The 14,730-nt window shown below is 38.2% G+C and overlaps 1 protein-coding gene across 1 annotated transcript in view; it reads left to right on the top strand.

Annotated features, from left to right (window-relative positions):
* GLS (glutaminase) overlaps positions 1–14,730 on the top strand; it is a 64,863-nt gene that overhangs the window by 40,223 nt on the left and 9,910 nt on the right.

Raw genomic sequence — 14,730 nt, 5'->3', positions numbered from 1 at the left:
GTATGGAAAAAAGTGTCACCTGAATCAAACGAGGACATCTCCAGAACCATAGTGTATAGAATGGAAGGTCGGGGAGAGCAAAACTAAACAAATGAGTTCTAGTTTCATTAAATTCTTCATTTCAAAAACCCTCAAGCATCTCTAGAATTAACTTCGATTTGAATATTGTTTGCCTGGTGTTTCATTTATATATACATTTTGTGTAAATGCTGTATGCTATACCAAAAAGACTGTCAAGGTTCAAGGTGAGGGGGAAAGCACTTGCAAACATCAAAACCCAAAACTGTAAACTGACGTTTGAAGTGACTTTGAAACACTTTTACTTTAAAAAAAAAAAAAGGTAAATATGAATGTCTTCAATGATATACCACTTTTGTGTATATCTGTTTATTTTTGTTTATATCTGAGAATTTTAAGTTAATTAACTTTAGAGCTAAGCAAGAACTTATAATGTGTCCTCTGATCGGGGTCAACATGTAAAGATTGAAGAATTGTAATTAAAATATAAAGTAAAATAGTGTCAGAAAAATACAGCAAATTCATAAATCTCTAAATATTTTTTTATTAAGTGGAGATAGGTTTGGGGTCATGTTATTATTTTACATTCTTTTTTTTAATATGAACTTTCAAATTGCTTTAAACAGAAATGAATCCTTTTGAAATGCCATTCTAGTGAATTTTTTTTCTTTTTTTTTAATCAGACATTTAATGATGGTTAATGCTCACACTTAAATAAAAAGAGCAAAAGTGGCTGGGGAGGACTGGGAGAAGGGGAGGAAAAACCTGCCTTGTTTGCAAGTTAACTAATGCAGCAGAACGACTTCTGACCAAACTATTCCCAATGTCTTGCTTTCTGCTTATACTGCCAGCTGGTAGCTATGACTCAGAAATCTGCCTTCCAAATACTGCTGTGCTGCACCCGAGAGAGGAATCTAAGCAATCTGGGTTTGAGAGCTGCAACCAACTGAGCAGCGAGCAGGAAATATATTGAAAGCAAAGCAGATAGGTAGATATTATTAAAACTGTTTACAGTTAACTTATTTTTCAACTGCTAATATATGTTCATGTTCAAACATATGCTCAGAGGTTTCATTTTCTTACACATGAGTGGATCTTTTAAAAGTTATCATGGATTGCTACTTTTAAAAATGGTAGTGAGTCTGCACCTCTGTCAGTTTGCTAAGAAGCAGAATTTGCAGTCTTCTACAGGCAACCACATCTGTTCATCTGTATAATTAAGTAATTTTGAGTATCTCTAGTAGTGTGTAGCTTGAAGTAGTTTACAGACTCAATAAACAGTGCCAGACAGAGGGCACAGGCTTGTTTAATTCTTGTAGCTATTAGAGTCCTAATGATGCTGAAAATCTTAGAAAATGATTCTCTATAAAGCTTTTCTCTTTAGAAATTTGCAGATAATTTGTTGTATCCCACTCCTAATACACAGCATGCAGAGTCCTGGCCTATAAAACTGCAGAAAACTTGTCCAAATAATGATAAATGGTATTAGCTGCCAGAGTGTCTCTTAAGAGACAATGACAGATAATTCCTTAGTATAATAACACCTCCGCCCCTTCTCCCTGCCCTCTCCTAATATCCCTCTCCCTTTTTAGTTTATCAAAACCTCCAAAGTGCATTCGTATGCGAGTTTTGCATGAGGGGAGAGTTGTTTTTTCTCCTGCCTCTTTTTTGACCCTTTTGACCCTTTTTTTTGGCCTGTCAATTCGGGAAGATGTATAAAGGAAAGCTGATGTTCTCTGGGAAAGCAAGCTGTTCTTAATTCCTCTGTTTAGGTATTGTTAGTTTTACATAAACACTTGGAATAAGCTCTGACTAAACCCTGAATAATATTCATCTAGCAGTGTATTGTAAAAGGATAGGCTTCTTGTCTTTGAAGCCTAAGCTTAAAAGGTTTGAGCAAAACAATACAGAACATCAACCTTCAGTGGGTCTGAAGTCCTGCTGGGGTGAAGAGGTAGATCTGTGGTACAGATATCCTTAATAAACATCAGTATTAAATTGCTCAATAATAGCTGTTTTATAAGGTTAGGTTTGTCAGCGCTTATCCTGAAAATAAAGTAAATTAAGTAAAGGCATTTGAGGATTTTACAGTAGTGTTACAGAGACTTAACAAGTATTCAGATCCTGCAAAACTATGTCTGAAATACCCTCTGTGGCGAGAGGGGACATAACATGTCTGTGCTGCTAATGAGAAGTATTTACAGTGATGACATGTTTCTGGTTAAATTACTGATTTAATTAAAAAAAAGAAAATGTGTGATTGCAGGATTTGCTTGGTAATTCTACACATTATTTTCCAATTTTTAGTATGATTTGAAGCTGATTCTAAAAACCTGGTTGAAGATGGAAAACTGTTCCATCTGAGTTTCAACTTGAAAATAAAAACCTTGCCCGTATTTGTGTTCATCAGTTACATACAAAACTCAGCGTAGAAGCAAGTCCTGAGTGAGAAATAAAAAATTAAGACTACGAGATTTTTAGTATGCATAATAAAAATATTTAGGGTACAGCTTACACAATCTTTACTTTAGATCTATGTATTACAGTTCTGTAATAGATGCTTTTTGAAGCCTGTCTCAGAATTTAAGCCAGCCTTTAGTTAGGAGGGGTCAGGAGGAGACCCCTTTGGACCAATATTACAAAATATTGTAACTTGCCTACGCTCACAGTTTTTTGTTCTGGCCTACCATGCTTGCATATGGCTCATGTTCCTGGCAGGGTATGCAGGCAGCTGGGACAGTAGTCAGGTCTGCCATGAGGACTTACCCATGCCTGTGTTGTGTTTGGTGAGTGGATCTGAACGACTGCGGTGCTGGAGGCTAGTCATTGAATGTTCCAAGTCTGCAATGGTTTTAGTGTTCACCTGTGCTACAGTAATAGCAATTCTTGATATTCAAGCATTTTAGCTGTTTGTTTGTTTTTCTTTGTCAGCATCATTAACATTTCATTAGAAATGTAAATGCTTTTTAAAATTTTATTTTAGCATTTGTGTTGTACTTTTTGGCTCAGTTGTTAAGTTACTTGTCTCGTTTTCCATTTTTCATTTGCATTGTATGTTATTTATGTATCTCAATTTCTAGCATGCTTATTTTTGTATTGTTTAATAAATTTATTTTAAGCTGATTTTTATTGTATTTTTTTTTCTCTCAATGGAGAACAGATTTGTTCAAGTACATTTTTGAGACTGAAGTGAAGTAGCACTGCATTCTAAAAAAGATAAAGTTCTGGAAAAGTAGGTGGAATGAGCAGATTTAGTTAAACTGATCATCAAAAACCTTTGTAAGATTACTTAAACATTTTGAACAATAATGTAATTATTTTTCTCTTTGAACTGTTATCTTAGGGAGTTGAAAGCAAAAATCGAAGCAGCAAAACTTACTGTGACTTTTCTAATAAAAAAGTCGTGGTGCAGTAGGTTATTAATGTCACTATGGATTTGTGTTGTTTAGAAGATAATAATGCAGTCACTTGGAAAATATGTGGTTAATAGTACCAGTGCCAGGGTAGTAACTGTTGATACTGAACATTATGAAGTGAAAAATATAGCTTGTAATAAATCACGCATATCAAGGAAGGTGGTCCAAACACCACATCCTTGTACTGGCAACAGTAGGGTCTGAACAACGGTTCGTTGAATCTGAGTTCCTGGCAAAGCACTTGCCATTTGTTTTGGGCTTACTTTTTTTTTTTTTTTTGGTGAAAATTTATTCAAGATTCTAAATAGTATTTATACTGTGATGATTCTGAGGCAAGGTTTTGTCCCTAGGGACATGAATATACTAAGGAGGGATGTAATTATTAATGTAGTGTTTCTGTACATAGGTTTAAAAACTGCAGTTATTTGTACTATGTTTTTAAAACAAGCTGTATAAAATGTCACATCTCAAGAGTTTAAATATCGTAAAGGCAAAGAAAGGTAGAAGAGTAATAGATACAAAGAGAATTACAGCTGATTTACTGTAGAATTATTTGGCTCTTATTTTGGTTTTCATTGTGCATTTTGTGTCAAAAGACCAGTGGGTGGGTAGATGAATAAAAAGGCAGTGGAGTTGGAAGAGGGTGGGCAGGAGGAGGGGAATAGGGTATGTTTTTTGTTCATTGTTCTTATTTCTCTTTGTCTTGATACATACATGTCATTGATGCACAGTAGTTAACTAAGCAAAGTAGTTAATTATGAGCTTTGTAGTTTATATGTAGTGTTTTAGTATCCTAAACTATTATTTGTCAGCTTTTACTATTTTGTTTTTAAAATTTTGTTTAAATATTTCTGTACTTTTCTGGTGGGAGTTCAGAAGCAGTTATTCTAGTAAAAGAGGAGACTTTTTTCGTCGGGTTTCTTATAAGAATGACTAAATCCACTTAATAATTTTATCTTCAGTGCCAAGTCTCCTTGGGGAATTTGAATGTCACAAATATCCATAGTAGTTGCAACAATGGCAAGAGGCTGATCTGGTTTTAATGCAAGGAGAGGTTAATTTTATTACTGATTTCTCATACTGCTTTATGCAGACTTTTGGTATCAATTAAACACCTAGCATTTAAAAGAATTTGCAAGACTTAAGAGTGGCACAGCACTGCACGTGGCTCAGTCACTTCTGAAAATGAACATGCATTTTTTTCTGTGTGTAGCAGGCCTTAGGAAGTGGTTACGTCTGATGCTGCCGTTTAACTAAAGCAAGCCCTACAGAAGAGTTTAGACTGGCAGAAGTGGGGTGGTAGCAAGTTGGGGTTTTTTATTATTATTAATTGCACCAGTTTAAGTAGTTAAAACAGATTTTAGAACAGATTTTAATGAAGGTAATGAAGTTGGTTTGGATGCATAAGTGTGTTCACTGGAGTTAACTGGACCATCCTGTAAAAAGGGAAAGAGTGTTTGCACGCTTACAGTAAGAAGGATTTTGGCACCTCAGCCCTCAGGCTGATGAGGAAACAGGATTGAAGGAAGGACAAGGGACAAAGGAAAGAATTTTAGGATGCTTTTCGCAAAAACGTACCAGCCAGCCGTACTTTCCTGTATTTCATCTGTGCTGCAGGCATGCAGGGGAGCAGATCTCTTCTGAGGTAATGCTTCCTGTTTCAGTTGCTGTTCTGCTCTGATTTTGACCTAGCTGGCACATAGCCGGTGCCTTCTGTAGTGTCATCCGCATACTTTCCTGATACTAGGAACTATGCTTGCAGAGGGCAAAAGTATTCTGCATATCTTCTTTCCAGATTTCCTCTGGAAAATTTATCTGCTCTGCCTTTATCTGATCGGTTACAGCAGGTCTTGTCTAGTTAAGTGTTATTTTGTAAATTATGGGTAGCTGGTAGTGCTTGTCCTGTTAGAGATCAATGTACATTAATTACATTATTATTTGGTCAAACTTGGAATGAAGTCTGACTTTCCCCTCCCCCCAATAGTTTCACTTCTGTTAGTCTGACATCATGACTTTTCAGTGAAGTTGCTTGAATCTGATTTTTGAATGTTCTGAAAATTTAAAACAATTGTTTCGAATAACAAATACCTGTTATTTTTTTGGAAGGAACTTTAATAGCTAAGTGCTATTGTTAAGTAGGCTTTTCACTTCAGTTGCCAGATAGCTGGCATACTCAATTTGAAGTATTCATGTGTTGTTACAAAATTCTTGTTCACACTGTAAATTAGGAATTTGTCTTCATACCATATCTTTTCCTGATTCAGATAATTTTTATTTAGCTGGGTGTGATCATCATAAGCCATTTGTATGAATTGCAGGAGATTGTAGTGACTGCAAGCAACCTAAGAATGAAACCATAAGACCATAGAACTTGGAAGGGATCTCTGGAAGTCATCTAGTCCAACCTCCTGCTCAAAGCAGTCCAACATCAGTTAGATCGTGCTCCTCAGGGACTTTGCTGATCAAATGCTGAAGACCTGTAAGGAAGGGGTTTCTGTAACCTTAGTGGGTAACTTGTCCCGGTGCTTTACCAATTCCATTGTGAGAAGTTTTTTCCTGATGTTCAGTGGAAATTTTCTGCAGCTTATGATGGTGACTACTGTGTTGTCACCGTGTGTAAATCTATTGGCCTTTAGAGAGTCCTAGAAGTGGCATAGATAAAAATAGCCTTTGGTCAGCAGTAACTAATATTTTCAGCTCCTGCTGTATTTTTCTACTGGATCCTAATTAATTTTTTTATTATATCATAGAAAACAAAATTACTTAAGGATTTGAAAACTCTCTATTCCCTTTAGTTTGCTACTAAAGTGTAACAGGCTAAATGCAAATGTGGAATTATGTTATTTGCTGAGGGACAGCATATTACTATTAGGACCCCTTGTGATTAGAGTGCTTATGATCAAAACAATGAACTGAGAACAAAAGTGGAGTGATAGGAAGAGATAATGTTGCTTGCTTCCTGTTGATGTCATTCACTAGCCCAGCTTTTTCTTTGAGGCAGACAACTTTATTGTTTATTCCAGAACTAATCATTCAGTGGGTTTTTTTGACTGGTAGACCTGGTTTTGGTTGTGTGTAGCTTTGGCTTTCTGTTTGATGAGTGCGTTTCACCCTTCTTTTAAAGGACTTGTCTTTAAAACTTCTCCAACCTGTAATTGTTTCAAGACAGCTAGTTAAAATGTAATCTTGCTCTGAGAATAAACTATTCTGATCTAAGGTGTTTAAAAACCCCACCTGTGCCATTGCAGAAGAGGATTAAGAATTATGACTGAGGACATGGGGAAGCAGGTTAAAACAGCTGAGTATGTTTTGCCCCATATGCCAAAGGCTGATGTGGAATATGACTGTTTCTAGTGGTTTGGAGATGAAACTGCAGGTGGAAGATCTGTTTAGGCTAATAAATATTTCCAATGTAAGAAAAACAGCTGCTGAATAAATAGGCTAGAAATTAGGAGAAGGTTTCTTGAAATAATTTCCTAATAGTTTAGAAACAACCCTCCCAACAAGAACAGAATGCAAATTTCTGTCAAGACTTCTCTATTTTGCTTTTAGCCTGGAGGGTGTAGTCGGTCTCTTGCTTGTAATATTTCAGTAAATATCTTTTGTCAACATCAAATTTTAGGAATAATTCCAGCTCCAAGTTCTGCAATTAAGAGTAAACTATCCTCTATAAATTGCAAGGTACCTACAGCCCAGAAAGCAGGAGCATTATTCTGTTTGGTTGTGTGGATATTGGTCATAGTGAATAGGTCCTTGTAAAGGCAGACGTTCTTTTGTCCTGTCTGCTTAATGCAGCTAGCGGCAGTAAAGCACCCATCAGCATTCTGCTTTATTCATGTGACTATCATTGATCCCAGTCCTTTGGTCCCAAATCTTGCAGTGTTAGTAATGTCTGTGTCCACTACTTCAAAGGCTCTTGGGTTTTTTTCCTTGCATCCAGAGTGAACTGGTCAGGGTTCATTCTTTTTGTTAGGATTTCTCTGCATATTCTCTATGCTTTTTCCTGCAGAAGTGTTTGAAGGGGTTAGCCTATGAAGGGACCGAACAGGAACTACCAAAGTCATTATTATGAGATGTGATGATGACCCTGAGGTTCCTGTAATGATTTTCTTCAAGAATTATTATTTTACTATTTTGCAACTTCCAGTTGTCATAATTAACTGTCAAAACATTATTTCCTTGGTGCTGAGAAATAATGAAATAGTTTGACAGTACAGTTAAAGCATTTGAGAGGGTCCTTAATTTTTTTTCCACTTAACTTTGATGCTTTGGACATCAAGATTCAAATATTTCCATCAAAAATACTGATGGCAAATATATACCACCTACAACTGAAAATTTGCCTGTCTTCATCTTCTGATTTGAGGAGTGAAAGTCTTTATGCCTCTCTATGCATTAAATGTTTCACTTGATCTAGTAAACTTTTTGTTGAAATAATTTGTCTATGCATTGTTCCTGTGTCCTACAATTCATGGCAAACCACCGCACAGCAGTAACATCTTTTGTCATCAGGACAGGAGCCAGGTCAGATTTTTCTGTTACTCCCTCTTGTTATGAATGTCATGAATGTCTGGAAATGTCTTGTTCACCATAGTTGTTCTAATTTGGTTTTCCTCATTAGGACTTAAAATATTTGCTTGCAGGCATCGTATATGAGTTTCTGAATGTCCATCAAAGTTGTTTTTAATTACTCTGTCAGTATGTGGAATCGACCAACTTTAGGTCTTAAGTCTAGAGGAAGATGATTAAATTTTCTACTTCTGTTTTGGGAGCTTTGTTAGTGCTATGCTCAGCTTAATTGTCTCCAAAGGTAGAAAGTGTATTGATTAACTAATATCAGAAGTTAGAAACATCAGGTAGAACCAAGCATGACCATGCTCATTGTAATCTAGCCAAGGCAGTTTTGGTACTCGAATCTCTTTTGTCTTCCTAGTATTCTTACCTTTTCAAACCAAAATAATCATCCCCAAAACAAAGGTCATGGGTACAAAGCAATGCATAAGACACCTGCAAGTAACTGTTACTGAGTAGTGCTTGAGATAAGCTACTTTTCTACCAGACTTTTCTTTGGCCAAGCACATGTGTGCATGGGGAGGAAAGTTCTCTAGGCAAGACATCATCACTGAAGCTCTGGTGAAGCTTCAGAATTAGTTACTAAAGGTCTCCTGTTACTGTTAATCAATGAAGGTCACCTGTGAGTTTTTCAGAGGTATCTGTGTCAGAATAGTATTGGCTGCGTTCAACTTAGTACTTGGTTTTAGTATTGCATACTAGAGTTGTGTACAGGGGAATATTAAGGCCCTTTTGCAGGAATTATCTTCCACCCAGAGAATTCTCTGTTCTGGGATCATGTAATCTAATATTGATGGAGTCAGTGCCTCTGACTCTTATGCTCATACTTGCACGTTGGTTTTCCTGTCTACTTCTTGAACCAGTTATTCTTTAAAACTAGTTATTATCTGCTAAAAGGGTAAAGACACCATCAATCATGCACTGCCCCTCCCACAACAGTTCCTGTTGTCATGCTGAGTACCTCTTGCCCTGACTGATGCCACAGGACAGGAGAAACTGCCCCATCCATGCACTCTGGGCATTTTTATGGTACTATGTACTCTTTTCTAGGCAAAAATTAATTTGGATACCTTGGTTTGGGAGGAGAGGCTTGTATGCAGGGATTCAACTAAATTTTGGTTTATGTGTTTTGGTTTATGTGACCCACTTTGCACCTCTAGAGCTCAAATTCTAGAGGCATTATTAGTGAAGAATTGGTTTTTCTGCCTTCAATGAGAGAGGCAGTGGTAGGAGTGTGGGTGTTGAGAAATACAGCTAGCCAAAACAGCCTCAGCTCACCCTATGAGACACATCTCGGGAGCGGAATAGATGGGCATGGTGTTGCTGAAAGAATCACAGTTGCTGATGGTAAGTAGATGTTTCACTTGATCTAGTAAACATTTTGTTTAATTACATAACTCTTAATTTGTTTTAATTAAGTAGTCTTACTTGTAATTTAAACAGAATCAGTTTACTGATACTTTAGAATTAATCAGTAGCTAGAAGAACTGTAAATAATAAGTCCTTGCAAATTTACAGCATTTGTTGTCATGAAATAAGGTCTCTGCTTGTGTAGCTTGCTGTCTTCAAGGACAGTTCAACCAGTGCTGTTGTTACTGGCTTTCCAGCACCTGAGCAAAACCAAACATAGTATGAAGTAGACTATTACTTATGGATTCACAGAGTATGTTGGAAACATATAGTATTTTAAATTTCATTTACAGGATGCTAAATCTCACTTATAATTTAAAAATTAGAAGAATGAAATTCAGTAATCTCTGGGCATGCAGAGGATGAATTAGTTATAGAACTGAGCTCAATTCTATCTATGACCATTGCTTTTTCTCCATATGCGTTAAAGGATTTTTGTTTTTAACTCTTTGAAGAACTTGCACCTCCTGAGTGGTAGTATTTAAGATGAATTAGCCCTTTCACAGATAGAGAGATGTTTTGAGGAATACCAGTGAGACAGACTCTTTCCTGGACTGTGTCCCAACTTGATGATCATTGTATCAGCGAAGAGGTTGGTATTGGAAGAGCGGAATTCTTGTTTAGTCCATCTTTCATAGCTCCAAATATGATCAGAAGAAAAGGTAACCTTCTGCTCCCAATTGCTGCTTCCTGTGTTGTTGTTGGGCTTTTAAAATTTTATGCAAAATAGTATGGTAACAACAGGAAAAATGGACAAACAGTTACAGTATCATGTTATGTTGTAGCAAGTATTGGTTTTAGGTGTTTTTAAATAGCTAAATTATTTTAAAGTATTCTTATGAAAAAGGCCTTTGGGCTGAGGTAGGGAAAGACAATCAGCTTACTGTAAATGCAGTGTTGATACTCTCTAATTATCTGCAGTTTTGGGTAGTCATGCTCTAGAACTTTAGACTTACTGACCTATCTCTAAAGGGTTTGAATCTGAAGGAGATGTGAATGGTAGAATGAGCCGGGAGAGAGAGGGAAAAGCCGTCCAGGAAGGCTGCCCTTTTCCTTCTGTGACTTTAGCCTATACATTATCCAGTAAAGCAGGCTGTGTGAGTTGTTCTCAGAGTGAAGCAAAGGGTTTATGATTTTTTTTTTCCCTTGGTGTTAAGAGAAGTCTTCAGTGTCTATGTTAGCTGTAATTAAACGTTATATTCAGCTACACACAGAGCTTCTGTGAGAGGTACTAAGACTGAGCTACCATTACAAGCTTGTTTATGTGTTAGCACTTCTGAGACTTACTTGAACCTAGTCAAAACTCTTTGCTCTGTTTTCAGTCTTTTGAAGGAACCCTTATAGGACCATAGAATTGTTCTACCAATTTAAAAGTGTAGGAAGTTAGAAGAAGAAAATGACTGGCTTTATTCTAAAATATCAGGTTTGGATTTGAAACAATTTTTCAAGTTGAATTGCAAAAACAAGACATTTGCCAGCATGCTAGGATTTTCACCAGGCTGATGCAAAATTTGGGAAAAAACCCCCAAACCAATCTTAGGACTGCATAGTTTTTTTCTGTTGGCTTGATCTGTTTGTTAGCGGTTAGCACCTGTCTTGTAACTCTTCCCAATATCCTCCTGTGCAGTTAGCTTTGTTTGTATTTTCAAATATTATTATATGTCATTAATATGTCTAAGTGCATGAATTAATTTATTCACATATTCTCTATTTATAGTATAAGAGAACAAAGACTTTCCCAAGGAATTCTAATGGTGAGCCTTGTGTTTGTTTAATGTTAGGGCAAGAGGCACTGTTAGAGGTGATTGGCATTGAGTTGCTGCAGAGGGTAGGGGTGGTCTGTGACCACACTCAAGCTGAAAGACTTCATTTTGCAGGCTTCAGAAAGGTAATAGAGAAGTTCTCTTCTTATCTAACTGTTAGCTTTCTGTGGAATAAAGTAATGTTGTGGGTTAATCCAGAGGCTGCTTAAAATGCCTTCATGGGACTGTCCATCCCTAGAAATACACAGGGGCAGAACCTCACCAGGTGAGCTCTGAGACCCCTTTGGAGCCGGCCCTCACCTGAGTGGCAGCTAAACTGGTCTGGGATTCCGTGAGAAAACCCCAGCGCTTACATTTGGCCGTGGCATCTCGGCTCAGCTGTGCCTGGAGATTGCAGTTGGAGAGGTGCTACACCTGTACCTTCTCCTGTACTGGCACTGTGGGCATCTAGATACCAATTTTAGTCCTTCAAATATGCTGGTGCTATAGAGATGTTTGTGCCAGGCTGAAAACTGGCAATTTGAAAAGCTGTTGAGCATCTCCAGTGGGAGGACAGAGTAATACTGAAGTGCTTTTGACAAACCCTTATTGGTTTTTTTGGGTATTTGTTTGGGGCTCAGTCTAAGTTTTTGCTTTTAAAAGCAAATATTTTACTTACGCTGACGTAGCAACTTTCACTTTATTTCATGGGAAACAAAGCAGAGGCTCCTTGGCAGAGATGGTGGCTTTCAATTGAGATTTCTTTCCCTGCAGAATACAGCACAACCTTCATATTGAGGAACAATGTTTTAAATGAAAACTGTATCTTTTTTACTTGAACAGTGATTTTTTTTTTTTTTTCTTTTTACAACACTAGCCTTGCCAGCAGGCCCTGGAGAGCAGATACCAGTTTATTGCAAATTAATTGTAAATACGGAAATGATCAGTTTTTAAAATAACTGATCCCATCTAGTGTCTGAACAGCCACCTACTTTCCTCTCCAAGACTCATCCCTCGTTTATTTTTGTTCTCTTAGGATCTACTTGCATTCTTGGTTCAATTTCAAAGTTGAAGCTTCAAAATTCATTTTGAGCAGGTTTTGGGTTTTTTTTGTTTTGTTTTTCAATTTTGTTTTGAAACTTTACATGCAGGGAGAAAGCTGTTTGTAGGCTGTGCTTCATCACACTGCAACTACAAGTTCAGTGTATAAAAACTGTTAGGGCTCTAGGTTTACTTTTCCTGTTTTTCATAAGTCACGGCTGCTGTTTCAGAATTTATATTGGTGTCTTCAATTTCAGGCATTTTTTTCCATTGATTAAAAAAGCATTTAAAAATCTGAATTTTTCCAGAGAGCAGGCGGAATGAGTGCTTTTTGCCGCATACTCAGATGACCCTCAACAGGGGATCAGCTTTAGGAAAAGTAGCAGAATAGTGTTACTGTGAACTTGAATTTGTGTTGATTTTGGAGCTTTTACTACTTTGTGTAGCCCTTCTGTGGCTCCTGTAGACTCTTTGCTCCTGCATTACTTGTTGGCACATGGCTATTTGCAAAGGTCAGGAGAATGGGACAACTTTATAGTAGTCGGTCTCTTCCCAGTACAAAATGTTAATCCACTCTCGTGAGAAGAGCACTCACCTAGACAGCTTAAAAATCTATTTTTTGTATTTAGGCATTAATCCAGCGCTGAGCCGGATTAGTGAAGCTGGGTGCTGTGAACAATCGGTGCGAAAGCTCCATGCAGAGCCGTGGTTGTGGGCATGGGGCCATTGCTCTGGTGTCCCTATGTCAGTGTGACTCAGCTGCCAAATGGGGGCTTTCATTGAGACTCTGTCAGAGAAATTATGGAGCTCTTTGCACTGTCCTCTTTCTCCTGGTTGTAACAATGTGCTGCCAGGATCTACAGTTAAGAAATAATGTCTGTCAGACTTATTGGGTTAGTAGGGAAATGGTGCTGCGTCACCCTCGGCTGTTGGCACAGGTGCCAAAGGAAGATAGCTGAGGTAGGCTTGGGAGCTTTCAGTGGCGTGGGGAACTGTGCCTCAGAGACATGTCAGACAAGTTGTTCTAATTTCTCTGCTGTATTCTGTGTTGGGGGAGAGTTGCAGAGCTTTATTTCCTTTTCAGTGTGGCTCTTCTACAGCCAGGAGCATTTGTCAGGAGGCTGGGTGGCAGTGTCACGCACCATGAGCCTTGCTTTTGTTTGGGACCCACTCTGAGACCCCAGTGCATCTGGACCCAGGCTCAGTATATGTCAGTTATTTGTCATTAGGGAAGTCCTGAGCTGCAGTTCACATCTCAGTTTGTCTCTGTGTTTGGCCTGCTTTGTCCCTAAATATCATGTAAAGAGCGTTGGAAGGGTTAGGGTAGTTTGTTTAGCCTCATTTCTGTTGTCTTTAGCAGCAACATTTTAAACCGTTGGGCTTGACTGTGTTCCTCAGCCACCTGGAGAAACAGTGAAGCTGGAAATATTTTTTTAGACTGTAAATTCTATAATGTTTTCCAAGAAACTGAGGGAGGAGCGGGGAGGGCTTTCAGGAAGCAGGACACAGTAGGAAATTAAAATCCAGATTCAGTGACCTTTTTAGCTAAGAGCTTCTCATGGAATTAACCCATCTCTGAGCTAAATTAATTTTTTCTAAAGGATTTGCTTTCTTTCTTTGCACAGCTGTTTGGCTTTTCTCTCCTGACCTAAGTGAGTAATGGAGCAGAGGCTCACCCTGCTGTGGAAGAGTCACTGCAGCAACAGTAGCGCGGGAAACAGCCCTGTAGGGACAGGGACATGCAGGCAGGCAGAGAGCACGGGGCTGGTACAGCCGGCTGCTTGGCTTTGTTTCCTCTTTGAGGTTTAGTTGTTTTATAATAATGCTGAAGTGTAGGCAGAAGGTGTGGGACCATAGCAGTTCACTTCCAGCTCTGGGCTCTGATTTATCACCTTGGTAATAAAGATAGCAGCTTGCTCTCTGCAAAGTGTTTGGAGAGAGCTTCACCGCATTAGAGTTAGGCAGTGATACACGTGCTGTCCTTCCACGTTAAAAAAAAATCTAAACCAGTCTGTGTTGAAAGAGAAGTGATTCTCATCCTGATCTTGTATTGGGATTTGCTGTTAACCATCATGAGACTACTTAAATTCTCGTGGGGGCTAGATTTGGGTGTGCAGCTCAACTAGGAAAGACTGCTTTATCACAAATACTCTGCCAAGGCTGTTCCCACATACCAGTCAAGCCTTCCAGATAAAGTAGGTGTGTTGAAACTTCACTTGCAATAACAAGTGTTTTTTTAGCAGGTTGTTTTAACAGTGAAGTTAAACTTAATTTTTTGGTTAGGTTTTTCAGGTTGGTGCACTGAGAAGCTGCAAAACAAAAGCAAAGGTATCCTGTCTTACCAAAGCACTCTGGCAGCGTGTTAGAGAGAAACAAGGGACAGCTAGGCTGTGTGCTGGGCACATGCTCCCTGAAACACCAAGGTAGCCCTTGTGTTCTGCTGTGCTTCCTCCGCTCATGAGCAATTGGTTTCACATCTGAATGCTGCTGCTTGGAGAAGGTTTCTTCAAAACTTTTAGCAGGATAAAGCT

Source organism: Cuculus canorus, chromosome 6 (genome assembly GCF_017976375.1).
Source record: "Cuculus canorus isolate bCucCan1 chromosome 6, bCucCan1.pri, whole genome shotgun sequence".
NCBI classification, from domain to species: domain Eukaryota; kingdom Metazoa; phylum Chordata; class Aves; order Cuculiformes; family Cuculidae; genus Cuculus; species Cuculus canorus.
This window is presented reverse-complemented; position numbering and strand designations above follow the sequence as displayed.